At 42.7% G+C, this 15,827-nt stretch overlaps 1 protein-coding gene across 4 annotated transcripts in view; it reads right to left on the minus strand.

Moving 5' to 3' along the window:
- Zbtb46 (zinc finger and BTB domain containing 46) overlaps positions 1-15,827 on the minus strand; it is a 97,402-nt gene that overhangs the window by 45,764 nt on the left and 35,811 nt on the right. Inside the window, exon 1 of one of the 4 annotated variants that reach the window (XM_031373077.1) lies at positions 6,203-6,522. The exons of the other annotated variants lie outside the window; for them this stretch is intronic. The gene's annotated coding sequence lies outside the window, so the exon portion shown is untranslated. Of the gene's footprint in view, positions 1-6,202; positions 6,523-15,827 lie in introns of those variants that run through there. 4 annotated transcript variants of the gene reach the window in all.

Below are 15,827 nucleotides of genomic sequence, written 5' to 3' on the forward strand. Positions count from 1 at the left end.
GATTAAAGGTGTATGCCACCACCACCCGGGGGGGTCACATCTTCTAACAGCAAGACACTGCCTTATGTTCTAGGAAGCCCTCCAGGTATGCCAGCCACTTTGTCCTTAAGCAGACAGCACACCCAGTATACAATCCTTCACTATTCACCAATAACTTTTCAGCCTGGGGACCATATCCTAACACCACACAGGCTCATTTCAATCACTTGGGTTCAAACAAAACAAAACAAAAACTCATAAAGCCTTATTCACATTAAACCTGAAATATTGAAATCTTCCATTTTAGATACTTATAGAAACAAAACAAGATGGCAAATTCTTAAACCAAGGAGAAGACGTGAAGGCGGGAAAAGTGCTACCACTAGGTGAGTGGGAGCCTAGGAAAGCTGAGCCCGGCCCACACAAGGGAAGCAGAGCCTGGGCCCACACAAGATAGAGTAAAAACTCTATTGGTTACACTGTTTTGAGAGCACATCTGTTGCTGTCATGGTTTAAACCCTGTTTTAAAGGTTTGTTCAAATTAACCTGATACCTAAGAGTGGAACCTCTTTAAGTAGATTTGACCAAACTAAGATGACAATCCCACCCAGATGTGACTAGTATCCTTATAGAAAGGGGAACTCAAAACACAGATGCATAGGAGGAAGGATGCTTTGCAAACCACAGAAGCACAGACCTAGGAGAGAATGTTCTTGTCACACTCTAGCCTTAGCCCCCTGACTGCCAGAACCAGTCAAGAATAAGTTCCCACTGGAAGCCCCTAGTTTGTGAACATCTCCAGAGCCTCAGACACAAGCTACAAAGTGATTTTATTAGAAAACAAAGGCTGATCAGGGCCAGGTGTGGGGATGCATACCTAAAATTGTAGCAGTTGGGAGGTAAAGGCAGGAAGATCATGACTTCTAACCTAGTCTGAGCTACATAGTAAGGTATTGATGGGATATGTATCTCAACAGAATACTTGCCTCAAACCCACACTCATACCCAAAAAAATCTGTTTTGTTTTGTTACATTTTTTTGTTTTGTTTTTTTGTTTTGTTTTGTTTTGTTTTTTTGTTTTTGTTTTTGTTTTTTTTAGACAGGGTTTCTCTGTATAGCTGTGGCTGTCCTGGAACTCACTCTGTAGACCAGGCTGGACTTGAACTCAGAAATCTGCCTGCCTCTCTCTGCCTTCCAAGTGCTGGGATTAAAGGCATGCACCACCACCGCCTGACATTTTGTTACATTTTTAAAATTTATTTTTACTCCATGTGCACTGGTGTTTTGACTGTGTGAGGATGCTGGATTCTCTGTACCTGGAGCTACAGAGAGTTGTGACCTGTCATGTTGGTGCTGGAGTTTGAAGCTAGGACCTCTGGATGAGCAGCCAGTGTTCTTAACTGCTGAGCCATCTCTCCAGCCCCCCAAAATTTTAAGAATGACAAAAGAAAATGTAGGTGCCAGCCACTTAACAAGATGGTATCAGCTTAACAAGGTGAAAAGCCCATTTACAAACAGCTACATGCTGTTAGAATGGCAACTTGGGTTCCTGGTCACTCAGACTCAAGCAGGATTCAGCAGGAAGTTAGTCACATTCCAAGATCACTGGGCTTGCAAGTGAGTGGTGAGGTCTGAGATTTTTCACTTCTTTCTTAGAAACCAAAATAGCCGAGAAAGTAGCTGGGTTGGAAGAATGCTTGCATAGCATGCAGGAAGCCCTGGGTTCAATTCCTAGTACCTCATAAACCAAGCAGAGTGTCACATACCTGTGATCCCAGCCCTTGGAAGATAGACACAGGAGAATAGGAAGTTCAAGGACATCTTTATCTATATATTGAATTTAAGGCCAGCCTGAGTTACATGACACTCTCTCTCAAAATTAAAATACATGCATACACACACACACACACACACACACACAGAATTTGAAATAAGTAAGCTTTTAGCTGTACTAGCTGGAAGCACAGGAATCCATTTGTTTACAGATACTGTTGGTAGAAATGATTGGGAGCTGGGGCCAACCAGAGCAAGCAGAGGTCCTGAATTCAAATTCCCAGCAACCACAAGATGGCTCACAACCATCAGTACAGCTACAGTAAACTCATATACATAAAATAAATAAAATAAATTTTAAAAACATGCTTGGGAGCTGGAGAGATGGCTCAGAGATTAAGAGCACTGACTGCTCTCTCAGAGGTTCTGAGTTCAATTCCCAGCAACAACATGGTAGTTCACAACCATCTGTAATGAGATGTGATGCCCTCTTCTGGTGTGTCTGAAGAGAGTGACAGTGTACTCACATAATTAAATAAGTAAATCTTAAGAAAGAAAGAAAAAGGAGAGAGAGAGAGAAAGAAAGGAAGAAAGAAATGTTCTAGTGCCTGATTAGCAGCCTAGAACCCACAAGCCCCTGTCATGGTCCCACAGCAATTAGACCCCTTGTTTCAAAAATTCCTGATGCACAGGCACAGGCCTCTCAGCTACAGGTGCTCCCCAGACCACAGACAATGAATGAACAATAACAGACAGCATTCTAACACAACCCTATCTTTCTTCATTTCTGGCTTGTGGTTAATAAGCCCTCCATTTCCATGGTATATACAGGCTGTATAGCAAGATCCAATGCAAAGGGAAGGAAATTATTGAAGGAGAGAAAATGAAAGACAGGGAGCAAGTAGGCCCAGTCTCTCTGCGGGAAGCAAGAATCAAAAGATCTCAGTAGGCTACCCACCTGGGGTCACACACATAAGGCTCCAGTCCTTGCTTCAGAAATGAGAATTGTATGTACATACTTCAGTGGTGCTGGGTCCAAAGAATCCTTAATTCCTTTTCATTATAATCAGAGAAGCAATGAAGCCGACCAAGGGACCGAAGCCTCCCAGGATAAGAGCAAACCCATCCAATGCTCCACCTAAGTCTGATAAAAGGAGAAGACATGAGGGATACCTGTAGCTGCCAAACTTGTAGTTTTAGCTGGATGCCAGGCAAGTTCCTAAGTCTTCTTTGTTCTCCTTTGGTTTGTTTTTGAAGTTAAGGTTTTACCATGAGACCTCAGCTGGCCTGATACTCATTATGTAGTATAGGTTTCTCAAACTCATGGCCATCCTCTTGCTTCAGCCTCTGAAGCACTGAAATTACAGGTATATACCACCATGCCTGGTCTATCCCCAACCCTTTGTTCTGATATTGTTTATTTTTAAGATTTATTTTATTATTTGTGTTTCTATGTATGTGCCTGTGTAATATTGGGTGCATATAAGTATAGGTGCCCACAGGCCAGAGGTTATCAGATCTCCTGAAACTGGAGTTTGTGAGCTACGTGACACAGGTTTTGAGAATCAAACTCAGTCCTCTGGAAAAGCAGTATATCATCTTAACCACTGACCCATCCATCTCTCCAACCCTTGATGTTTTTAAGACAGGATTTCATGACGGCCGTGCTGGTCTCAAACTCAAACCTGTGGCTAAGGCTTCAAACACTGATCCTCCTGCCTCCACCTTTGGAATTTCAGGCACACGCCACCACTTATGGGTTTGTTTTACTCTTTTAGGGTCAAAGCTAATTCTAAAACTGACAGCTTAGTTTAATTTAATGTTAAAACCTTAAATAAATAAACACCTAAAGAAACCAGGAACAATGTACTAGACTTTAAGATCTCCATGAGATCTAGACGCATGTTGCTAGTCAGAAGTGAAATGAGGTCTTAGGTTCTTAAAGATGGTGGTAGCCAGTGCTGTGCCTTCTTGTCCTAGGTCAGCCAATTTGGGGATAGAGTGCACTAACATGTCCCATTGACTCTAATATTGGAACTCTACTCTATAAAGGAAACAACCCCAACCTCCATTGTTTTAAGAACTACTGTCTATCAGGGAAAATAAAAACTCCCAAATGCCTACCACTCAGAAAATGGAGGAACACTGACTGCTGTATCAATGCTCAGCACTTCATGTGGAACTAACTGCACAGAAACCAGAAGATAAGGAGCGTGTGTGAAGTAGAAACCTAAGGGTTCTTTGGAAAGTCAGTTCTGTTGGATGGTGTTTTGTTGGGGCAAACATGTGAAGGAGTATTTTCCTAAAGTGGACACAGTTGAAAAGCTAAGACAGACTCGTGAAGAAACTAAAGTAGACACAAATGAAAGGATGATCTGCTAAAGCAAGCATGTGAAAGGACACGAGTTGAAAGATTCTTCGCTAACAACATACATATATTGTTCCAGCTTACATTACATAATTGAGCTCTATTTGTTGGGACTTCATAGAAACACACTGAAAAAGTTCTGGTGATGTGGTACAATTTCTGGCCACTTCTGTGGACTCAGACTGACTAACAGAATAATGTCAGCTACTGAGGCTAGACATATGTGAAGCAAGACCCATAGAGGACATGTGATGTTTGGAAGGAGTATAAAAAAAGACTCAATGGACAGTGATGGAGGCTGAGCTATGTTTGCTTATAGAGCTAGCTGTGCTTGTTGGTCTCAAGTCTTCACTGAGCTTTGAGAAAGGCACAGCTGAGAACTTCTCCTGGCATCCCTGCTAGTCCCTCCTACCTGCTACTGGCTAATGCCTAGGCTGAGGCCTGGTCATCTCTGCTAGGTAGTGCCACCACTACTGATTCGTGTTTACTACCCCAAATCTACCAAACTAGACTACTGATATATCCGTGAAGTGTTTGCAAGTGGATTGAGCTGCCTCTATGTGAACTAAACTGCCCATTTCCAGATAACACAGACAGGAGTTGCTCCAAAGAACCATTTCTAAACAAATCTACTTCCCCTGTATCCTTTCTTTTCAACTACCTCTGGTGAGTGGTGGGCTAAAAGGGAAGTTAAAACACTTAAGAACCACTATTAAAAATATGATTTAAATTACGCTCTTGATCTCTTGCTTTCTCTTGCCCTTCCCTTCCCCCCTCTCTCTCCATTCCCTTGCTCCCCTCTCTCTCCACATGCTCATGGCTGGCCTCTTCTCTACTCCTCGTCTCTCTCTCTCTTTCTCTCTCTCTCTCTCTCCCTTTCTCTCTCTCTCTCTCTTGCTCTCTCTGCCTTTCCCTACCTCTACTCCCCTTCCCATGCCCTTAATAAACTCTATTCTACACTAAAAAAAAAAGTAAGAGAGAGAAAGAGAGAGAATATATGTGTGTGTGTCACTTCTCCTATAGGTGCGACAGGCCTGTCAGACTCAAGACATTTGCTTCAACCTTTTTCTCTGGAGAAGTAAGTCCTTACTCATGAAGAAAATCAAAGATTGGCCACCAAGTGAGATGTCAGTGTCCAGAAGGTTAAACCAACACCTTATTCCTCCTGTGAGGGCTGGAACTGGGAAGGCCAGGCAGATCCTGTACCTTTGACTTCCCACAAACTTCCCTACCATGAAGGCCATGGATCAGGTGAGGTTTGCTGCCTTCATATCACCTAGAACCCAAAGTTATCATGGGGCAGTATCTTTCCTAAAAAGACAGAGACTGTTTTCCCTACCTGCCCCTTACAGAGAAGCTGCTCAAAGCACTGACTTTCCAGAACAGACAGAAATTCCCCTGCAGGCCTGTGGGTAGCTCTGGCAGGATGTACCCTCACCACATGTCTGGTGCAAGGTTTCCGGGAGCCCCATGCCCAAAGCCACAAGTAATATGAGAGTCAGAATGTCTCAGTTCCTACAGAATTTATGGTATACAGTTTAGGCCCAGATTGATAGCCTGTGAGTCACCTGGGTATTCAATATCCAACAACCTTAACCTACGTGGATTGGCAGGCAGTGGCATTTACCAGGATTCTGTGATGGCTGAGTCAGATACTTCCTTAACTCAGCCCCCTCCCTTCTCAGAAGACAGCTGCCACACGGTGGATCAGAGAGTAGACCACACTATGAGCAAGCCCACTTTCCTCCCAGAGTTCCAGTGTTCCTAGAACCAAATCAAGTGCCATGTCTAGTTCATCAACTCTACTTTTCTGGGGAACTGTGTGTTGAGACCCAGTGCTTGTTATAGATAAAGATTCATCTGGAAGGGGAAAAAAACAGCAAAAATAGGTCTTAATTCCAAAATGAGAAGCATACATGAAAATACTGAAAAGAAACAATCCAATACACCTCAAAGTAAACACTTAGTGCTTCCTTCCTTCGTTTCATAAGAAAATTCCCACTAGTTGAAAAACACTATGTTTAAGGAAAATTACACATCCATCTCTCCTACTGTAAGAGGAGGACAGGTGCCAATACTCACTCCTGTAATCCCAGTGCTTCCAGAGTAGAGGAAGAAGGTCATCCAAGGCCATCCAGAGTTACAGAGCCACTTGGAGGACAGTTTTGATAAGGTGGGAGGGGAAAGAGAAGCAAACCTAATTTGTGCTTTTGGTAAAAATTAAATAGAAACCAACTGAAAATGAGAGAACTGAGACATGTTTGAGGTTTAAAAAAATTCACAAGACATCTCCATGCTTTATTAGTCAATAGCAAATTTAGAATTTTTGAAAGAAAAGTTTTTTAACCTATTTTAACACTTGGATTTATTATCACATAGGTGATAATCTGTTTAAAGAATCTATATAAGTCTCCTCAAAATAAGGCACATGCATATTGTTTCCTTATCTTTTGGCTAAAGTACAATGGCATAAATATTTTTTAAAGTAGGACCAGGGCAGATGAGATGGCTCAGTGGGTAAAGGTGCTTGCTACCACGCCTGACACTCAAGTTGAATCCCTGAGACACACATGGCACAAATAGAGAATTGACTCCCTCAAGGTGTCCTTTGGCCTTTACAGTTCCATGTACATGTGTGTGCATGCACACACACACACATACACACACACACACACACACACACACACACACACAAAGAGGAAGGAAGGAAAGAAGAAAGAAAGAAAGGAAGGAAGGAAGGAAGGAAGGAAGGAAGGAAAGAAGAGGGGATAAGGGAGACGGGGGAGAGGGAGAGGAGGAAAGGAGGGAGGTGAGGGGAGAGAGAGGGTAGAAAGGAGAGAAGAAGAGATACAATTGGGGGGGGTGAGGAAGTTACTCAGCAGGTAAAAACACTTGCTACACAAGTCTAAGGACCTGAGTTCAAATCCCCAGCACCCATATAAAAAGCTGGGCATGCCTCCATGTCCCTGTAACCCTAATGCTGTGGAAGACAGAGAGGAGGACCATTGGGATTGCTGGCTACCAGTTTAGCTCCAAGTTCTGTAAGAGATTATTTCCCAAAAGAATAAGGCAGAAAGTAATAGAGAGGGAACTGAACATCCTCTTTTGACCTCTACACATGCACATATACCATATACACAAATAAATTTTTAAAACTTTAAAGGTACATTAAATTGGAGTTCAAGTGAAATGTTACTACACATCTACAGAAGGACCTGCCCCACAGCTGTCCACTAAAGGTGTTTGTGTTTCCAGCCTCCCTCTGATACTACTCTAACCCAGGACACTTGCTGCAGGTCACTATATCATGAGCTCTACACAGAGAACCCACAGGACAGATTCCTTAACAAGAAAGAGGTAATTTTCCCAGAATAAAAGAAAGTTCAGAGTCCCCACCCCACTGTGAGACAGTCTGAGAAACAGGGACCCAACCTGGACTTGCTCAGTGTGGGGCAAGCAGGTTTCTGGGTGTTTTACTATGCTAGACCTACAGGGTATAAAATGCTCAGATACAAAACTGAATGTCTGAGATTTGTTTAAATTACTCAAGGAAAAGAAAAGCGACAAGTGGGACAGGGCAGAGTCCCAGGAGTCACTGCAACTGGGTACAGGGACATGTCTGCTAAGTTTGTGTACATTCAAAAACATCTAAAGTTTTAAAATTATACATATTTATGCAAGGAGCATCATGCCATGGCATGGGTGTAGAGGTCAGAGGACAACCTGCTCTTGTCCTGGTTCTCTCCTTCCACCATGTGGGTTCTGGGAATCAAACTCAAGTCTTCAAGCTTGGCACCTAGCACCTGTACAAGCTGAGCTCATCTCACCAGCCTATCTAAAGCTTTTCATTTTTTTTTTAATACAACCAAGTTATAAACAAATGCCACTGTTATAAAACAGAGAAAGTATGTAATCAAGTGATAATAGCAAATGTGTCAGACTCTTTCTAATTTGATACCAGATTCTACAAATATGATTCTCATCTTTTAGACACCTTATCCCTTTGAAAGACCTACCCTTATCTGCAGAAGGACCCACCTTGCTTAAGGACCCACCTTAGTCCCTCGTCTTAGTCCCTCGTCTCAAGTCAGGGCCACACTCAGAGTGACCCCTCAGAGATAGCAGGACCATCCCTCCAGTCCAAGGAGTGTTACATGATGGACCATAGGAGTCCATTTTAGACAAGCCACATTCTCAGAGCTGACCATAGCTGCTGCAGGTGAATACTCTTTTAAAATTCTTTATATAAGGGCTGGTGAGATGGCTCATCGGTTAAGAGCACTGGCTGCTCTTTCAAAGGTCCTGAGTTCAAATCCCAGCAACCACATGGTGGCTCACAACCATCTCATAACAAGATCTGATGCCCTCTGCTGGAGTGTCTGAAGACAATTACAGTGTACTTACATATAACAAGTAAACAAATCTTAAAAAAAAAAAAAAATCTTTATATAAAGTCAGGTTCTCTCCTTCCACTTTCACATGGGTTCCATGAATACGCCTTCTATAGTTTCAAGGATAAAACTCAGGTTAGCAGACTTGCGCAGCAAGCATTCCTTTTTCTGTGTAGCCCTGGCTGTCCTGGAACTCACTCTGTAGACCAGGCTGGCCTTGAACTTAGACATCCACCTGCCTCTGCCTGCCAAGTACTGGGATTAAAGGCATGCGCCAATGCTGCCCAGCTACAAAATGCTTTTCTGAAAGAGGTTGCAAGGATGTATCTGCTTCCCAAGGAAGAAAAAGAGCCAGGAACCTGTTATGATCTGGTGGCCCAGATGAAAACAAGTACAGGAGCAAGACAAACATGGGGGCTCACACCCTGTCTGGATAAGAACTCGTGCACAGTTTCAATAGCTCGGCTGCCTCCAATTGCCTGCCAGAACTCTGCTTCCATATCTACTCATCACACCCCAAGTGTCAATCAATCTCATTCCTCCTTGCTCCTTCATCTCCCAAGATCCTGTCAATAAAAGAGACACTACAATCTGTCTTAACATCATTGCTACTCTTGCCATAGTGTCTAGTTCACTGTTCACTGCTGACTCCCAAGCTGAAAACCCTGCTTGCCGCAGGTTTGGGGAATGCACAGGTTTACAGTACATATTAGCTGATTTTCTGCTTAATTGCCATCTTTGCTGTAAATAACCACACCATCAAAGATATCACGGCTGGAGATGCCTTGATAAATGCTAAATTGAGCAATCTATATAGGAAAAGTGTCAGAAATCAACAGGTCTGTGGAGGCTCTAACCTCCAGAAATTTTAAATGTGACCTCATTTGGAAAAAGGGTTTCTGTAGACATGGTCAAGTTGAGATAAGCTCCTTATAGAGTAGGGTGGATCTAAACCACTAAGACTGCTGTCCTTGTGCACAGACACACAATGGGGAAAGTCATGCGAAGATGAAGTCAGAGAATGGAGAAACAAGTTTATAAATGAAGAACAGCTACCTACACCTGATACTAGGCAAAACAAGAACTCTCCTGGGCCACAGCTGAGAAGAACTTGATAGACACTTTAATCTTGGACTTCTGGCTTCCAAACACCAAAAAATAAATATATGTAACTATCCTTAATATATATCCTTAATATATGTGACTATCCTTAAGCAGTTAAATGGGCACCTATACAAATAGCACACTACTTTCAACAAATTGAGATGATATTAGTAATCTTTTCCTGGGAGCCACATGACCTCAGCCACCAAGTTCTCACTGAGTAGTTTTATGGTTAGGCTGAAAAGTATATCCCTTTAAAGTCCTGCAAAGAGTCTGGGGTTCAGAAATACAGTGCAGGTTAACTTCTGACTTCCACATGCACTTGCAAACATGTACACACACACACACACACACACACACACACACACACACACACACATTATAAAAAAATATCACTGAGCAGTGGTGGCACATGCCTTTAATACCAGCACTCCGAAGGCAGAAGCAGGCAGATTCTGAGTGAGGCCAGCCTGGTCTACAAAGTAACTTCCAGGACAGGCAGGCTACACAGAGAAACCCTGTCTCAAAAACAAAAATAAACCAACCAAACAACCAAACAACCAAACAAAAAACAAAACAAAACCAGACCCAATGAAAATAAGTCAGGCATTGGTGGCACATACCTTTAATCCAATCCCAGCACTAGGAAAGCAGAGGTAGGTGAATCTTTTGTGAATTTGAGGCTAGCCTGGTCTTAGAGAAAGTTCTAGGACAGCCAGGGCTACACAGAGAAACCATATCTTGAAAAACCAAAGGGAAGTGGTGGGCATGAGATAGCTCAGTGGTTAAAGGCAATTGTTGCTTTTGCAGAGGACCTGGATTTGGTTCCCAGCATCCACTTGGTGGATCACAACCATCTATAACTCCAGTTAAAGGAGGGTAACTGACTTCTATATGGGCACAAGGCATACACATGGTACACATATATACATGGAGGCAAAATACTTATATACGTAAAATAAAAATAAATCTAAAGAATAATAAACAATAAACTGGGGGCTGGAGAGATGGCTCAGAGGTTAAGAGCACTGACTGCTCTTCCAGAGGTCCTGAGTTCAAATCCCAGCAACCACATGATGGCTCACAACCATCTGCAATGAGATCTGATGCCCTCTTCTGGTGTGTCTGAAGACAGTTACAGTATACTTATATATAATAAATTAATAAATCTTAAAAACACTTTTAAAAATAAAAAATAAATAAATAAACAATAAAGTGAGACATCAAACTTGTAAGTAACTCCATGGATGTTTTTAAGACAAGGCAAACTCAACTTGACTGAAAAAATATTGTGATAATAAATAAGAAACAAGGTGGTTCACAGGTGAGTTGACAGCTAAGACTGTGTCCAGTTGTGCTTCCACAAGGAGCAGGGACTCTCTGAACTCAGAGGAAAACACTCAGTGCACACCAGCATTTGCCTACTCCCACCCCAAGCTTCTTGTTTCTTGGTCCTGAATCTCCATCCCTCTGTCTCAGGCACCAGCAGGCTCTGGGTATCCCTGGAAATCACAGGCATTGGCAAGTGTTCATGGGTTAGCTCCAGCCTGAGAATACTGTCACTGCACACGCTTCCTATAGCCACACAGTGGCAGGGATGCTAGTTGGGACCTACACACACTTTTCAAGATTCCTGCAATTCCACATGGAATAAATGTAAAATATCAACAATAATGAGAAGGCCAGACCAGCAGAGAAGCAGCAAAGGAATTGTCAAAACCAGCTTTCCATCTCCGATGTGTTTTTGTGCTTCCAAAAGCTATGCATCACCATAAAAAAAAAAAAAAATTCCTTAAACCAAAAGGGTCATTATGTCACTGTCTACTCCCTCTTGTCTCATCTGCCAACAACATAAGAAAAACTGGAAAATACAAAATGAACCTAACATTAAAAACTCCTTGTTTTCCAGTGGTGGCCCACGCCTTTAATCCCAGCACTTGGGAGGCAGAGGCAGGAAGATTTCTGATTTGAGGCCAGCCTGGTCTACAGAGTGAGTTCCAGGACAGCCAGGACTACACAGAGAAACCCTGTCTAGAAAAAGCCAAAGCAAACAAACAAATAAACACCTCCTTGTTCAGCCATCCAGTGGGCTAGCCACAGAACAGACACCTCCTTGTTCAGCTGTCTAGTGGACTAGCCACAGAGCAGGTGTCCCACAGAAGGCATGCTCATGGTTTCTGAAAAGTTCTTAAAAACTCCCTGAGCATAAAGAGTAAAAACCTCTCTGCTAGCCAGAGATGGTGATATGCACCTTTGATCCCAGCACGTAGGAGAGAGGGACAGGCAAATTACTGTGAGTTCTGGGCCAGCCTGGTCTACACAGTGAGTTCCAAAACAGAAAGAGCTACATAATGAAATCTTGTCTCAAAAAACAATAATAAATAAAAATTAAATTTAACAACAAAAGAAAATTTCCTGCTTCATTATTCTTTGTGTGTGGTGGGTTTCTAGAAAATGATCAAGAACCATCTCCTCATAGAAAAACACAAAAGTTTCCCACTTACAATGTTACTCAAGTACAACAAAAACAAAAAACAAACAAACAAAGCCAGAGTGGTAGTACATAAGCATGAGTACTTTTAAGAATCAATGATAAGGGCTGGAAAGATGGTTCAGTGGTTAAGAGCACTGAATTGCTCTTCCAGGGGTTCTGAGTTCAATTCCCAGCAACCACATGGTGGCTCACAACCATCTGTAATAGGATCTAATGCCCTCTTCTAGTGTGTCTGGAGACAGCTACAGTGTGCACATATATATACAATAAATAAATAATTCTAAAAGAATGGAACAAATCAATGATAAGCAGAAACACCAGGCAATGGTGGTATATTCCTTTTATCCCAGCACCCAGGAGTCAGAGGCAGGCAGATCTCTGAGTTTGAGGCCAGCCTGGTCTACAAAGCAAGTTCCAGGACAGCCAGGCAGGGCTACACAGAAAAACCCTGTCTTGAAAAACAAAAAAAGAAAAAGAAAAAAGAAAAAAAGAAACATCTAATTGTGAAGTGTCATTAATCTCAATGGGTTCATTTGTTACAGGCAGAGTATCCCTATTATTTAATTAGCACCTGTGTGGTTTTAAGTATCTTGACTCCCTTTAGTTTCACTTTAGAATCATACTACAAATGAATTCAGGGTTAATAATTCCAGGAAACAGTATCTTCATGATATTACTCCAAGTTCTCAGAACATAAGACCATGGGTGGCTTGTCCAAGTCATACTGCCCAGGATAATCTCATTCAGTGTGCACAGGAGCCCAGAACTTTCTCTTCTGCAAAGTTACTATGGGAAAACCACATGTCAATTCTAATGTACAGGAAATTCTCAGAGCTGTTAACACTGGAGGAATAGATGAAGAAAGCTGAACAGGAATTGGCACATAGGAGAACAGCTGGGAAATTGACATCCTTGTACAGATGGCTGCCATAGTGATTCTCATAGGTAGAGGCAGCCAGGAGTGGCAGGCAGCAGGGCACCGACTGCTGAGTACCTCCCAGCTGCAAGCCAATGCCCTGAAGTAAATCCCAAAACACTTGCCAGGGTGCAACCTTTTCCTGTGGGACATAGATCCCAAGTGGAGATTTGCTGAAAGCCTTGGAAACATCCCCAGAGCTGACATGTACAAATATGAAAAACAAGTCTGAGTGATGTATGGACTTCTGATGCCCAATGAGGAGATTGCAGACAACTAGGTTTACAAGACTTTGGATTCTCTGATGGACCACAAGACCATACATACATCAGCCATACATCAGGACTGGCACCTTCTTCATGCTCCCATGCTAGACTTGAAAACATGTTTTCAGGAACAAGCACCAGGTAATGAAGGAAAACAGAATGGCACCCACACACTATACTCATAGTAGACACACTGTGTGTACAGTATCCATACACTATACACATATATACACACACAGTACCCACACAGCCACACAAAGCACCAATACAGGGCACAAAGTAATTACCCTACTGCACACATAGCTGCCATACACTGTGTTTACACAGAACTCTGAACTCATAGTACTCACACACTGAACATATAGCATTCACAAAGCATGAACACCATCCACACAAGCACACAGAACTCACACATTGCACACACAATGCCCACACCCTGAACTGAGAGCACCAACACACTGCACACATAGTACCCATATACTACATACAGTGAAAATACACTGTATTCATAGTACCTACATGCTATATGCACAGCTACAAAAAATGTACCCCTCTAAGAGCATCAATACATGAAGAAGGAAAAAGGCAACATTCATCCAGAACACTTCATCCCAGCACTTGGGAGGCAGAGGCAGGTGGATTTCTGAGTTCGAGGCCAGCCTGGTCTACAGAGTGAGTTCCAGGATAGCCAGGGCTATATAGAGAAACCCTGTCTCGAAGAAAAAAAAAAAAAAGGTCACAGATTCTGCTTAAAATGGGGAGATGGAGAATGCCAGTTACAGCAAATTGTTCCCAGTTCGTCCTCATCTTTAAATGAAGATGAGTAATTGCTTCTTTCAGAAATTCCCAAACTGGCTTTGAACTTCCTAACTAAAGCATAGGCTTCAGTGCTTTAAATGGGACAGAGTGAGAACATGGAACAGACCTATTCTGAGACTGGACCACTTTCTCTTTACAGCTCATTCTCAATGGGGATATGGTGGAGACACAGTCCTGTATCCACAGACCTGAACCTCCTGGAATGACTATCCTGAAATCTCAGGGACTGGAGGACACTCATGAATCATAACACTATTCAGACTGTACACACCAGAGTTCTGTGCAGCATGCCTTGAGCCTCTGTTTTTGTTGTTGTTTTGTTTTTTGTTTGGTTTGGTTTGGTTTTTTCGAGACAGGGTTTCTCTGTGTAGCCCTGGCTGTCCTGGAACTCACTCTGTAGACCAGGCTGGCCTCGAACTCAGAAATCCACCTGCCTCTGCTTCCCACGTGCTGGGATTAAAAGCCGTGCACTACCATTGCCCTGCGAGCCTCTGTTTTGCTGTAAGCAATTTTACCCCTCATCTTTGTTCCTGAGACTCGGTCCCCACTCTGCCCAGCTATGTTGTGCATGTGAGCAGTTCTGTTTTCTGGTCTTGTCACTGTTCATGTTGTCCTTACAGCCAGAATGGCCTCATTTCCCACTCCCCAGGGTGCTGGGGATGAAGTCCAGAGCCTCACAAATAGTAGACAAGCTCTCCACTGCAGAGCAACCTCCCAGTCCTTAACTCTATTTCTATTTTCATGTATTTATTCAGTGTGTGAATAAGCACTATAGCACACATGTAGAGGTGTTGCAGGATATTTTATCAAACTGTGAACCCAGAGATTGTTATTTACTGGAAAAAAAAAAAAGCCTGTTTCTAGCTGTGGTGTGGCTCATTCCTTAGCCTTTAATCCCTTGGGCTAGAATACAGACAAGCCCCTAGTACACTCCTTTAAATCCCATACAATGAAGATGAAGTTAGTTTGTAGAACGAAGTACCCATGTTTGGAAGTAATGTCTAATTCAATGGCAGACAAAGTGATGAATCAAAGAAATATTTGACAGAATAGGATATGCCCCACTCTCACAAGAAGAAGAAAGGGAAACTACTTAAGGGAGCATTGCAGAGAGGGAAAGGAAGAGAGATGGGAGAAGGAGGAGGAGTAAGAGGATGTGGCAGCAAGAGCAGGCAGTTTTACTAGGGCAGTTGTACAGAGACAGGTTGCAGAGAGAACAAGCTAGACACAGGTGAAGACAGAATAAGCCAGAGAATAAGAAGGAGCCATAAAATTAGAATGTATTGCCAAAGTTATTATAAGGCCAAGCACAGGAGAAACCAAGAGAAGCCATATTTAATTGCCAGAATAGGTGTGTTGAATCAAAGAAATATTTGACAGAATAGGATATGCCCCACTCTCACAAGGAGCCAGAAATTTGAAAGAACAAGAAAGAGTGAACTTATTCAGCAGTAAGTCTCACAGAGTGAAAACATTCTAGGCCTAGATTAGATTATACAGAGTAAATATGTGCAAGTGGACATTAAGAGTGGAAAATATCTGGGTCTGGAAAGATGACTTAGTGGTTAAGAGCACTTGCTGTTCTTCCAGAAGGCCTGAGTTTGGTTTCCAGCACCCTGGGAACAACCATTTCCCTCTTCTGGCCATCTCCACTCACACAGTAGGCGGGAGACAGCCTCTCTCTCCTCTCTCTCTCTCTCTCTCTCTCTCTCTCTCT

This window comes from Mastomys coucha, unplaced genomic scaffold (assembly GCF_008632895.1).
Source record: "Mastomys coucha isolate ucsf_1 unplaced genomic scaffold, UCSF_Mcou_1 pScaffold15, whole genome shotgun sequence".
Classification (NCBI taxonomy): domain Eukaryota; kingdom Metazoa; phylum Chordata; class Mammalia; order Rodentia; family Muridae; genus Mastomys; species Mastomys coucha.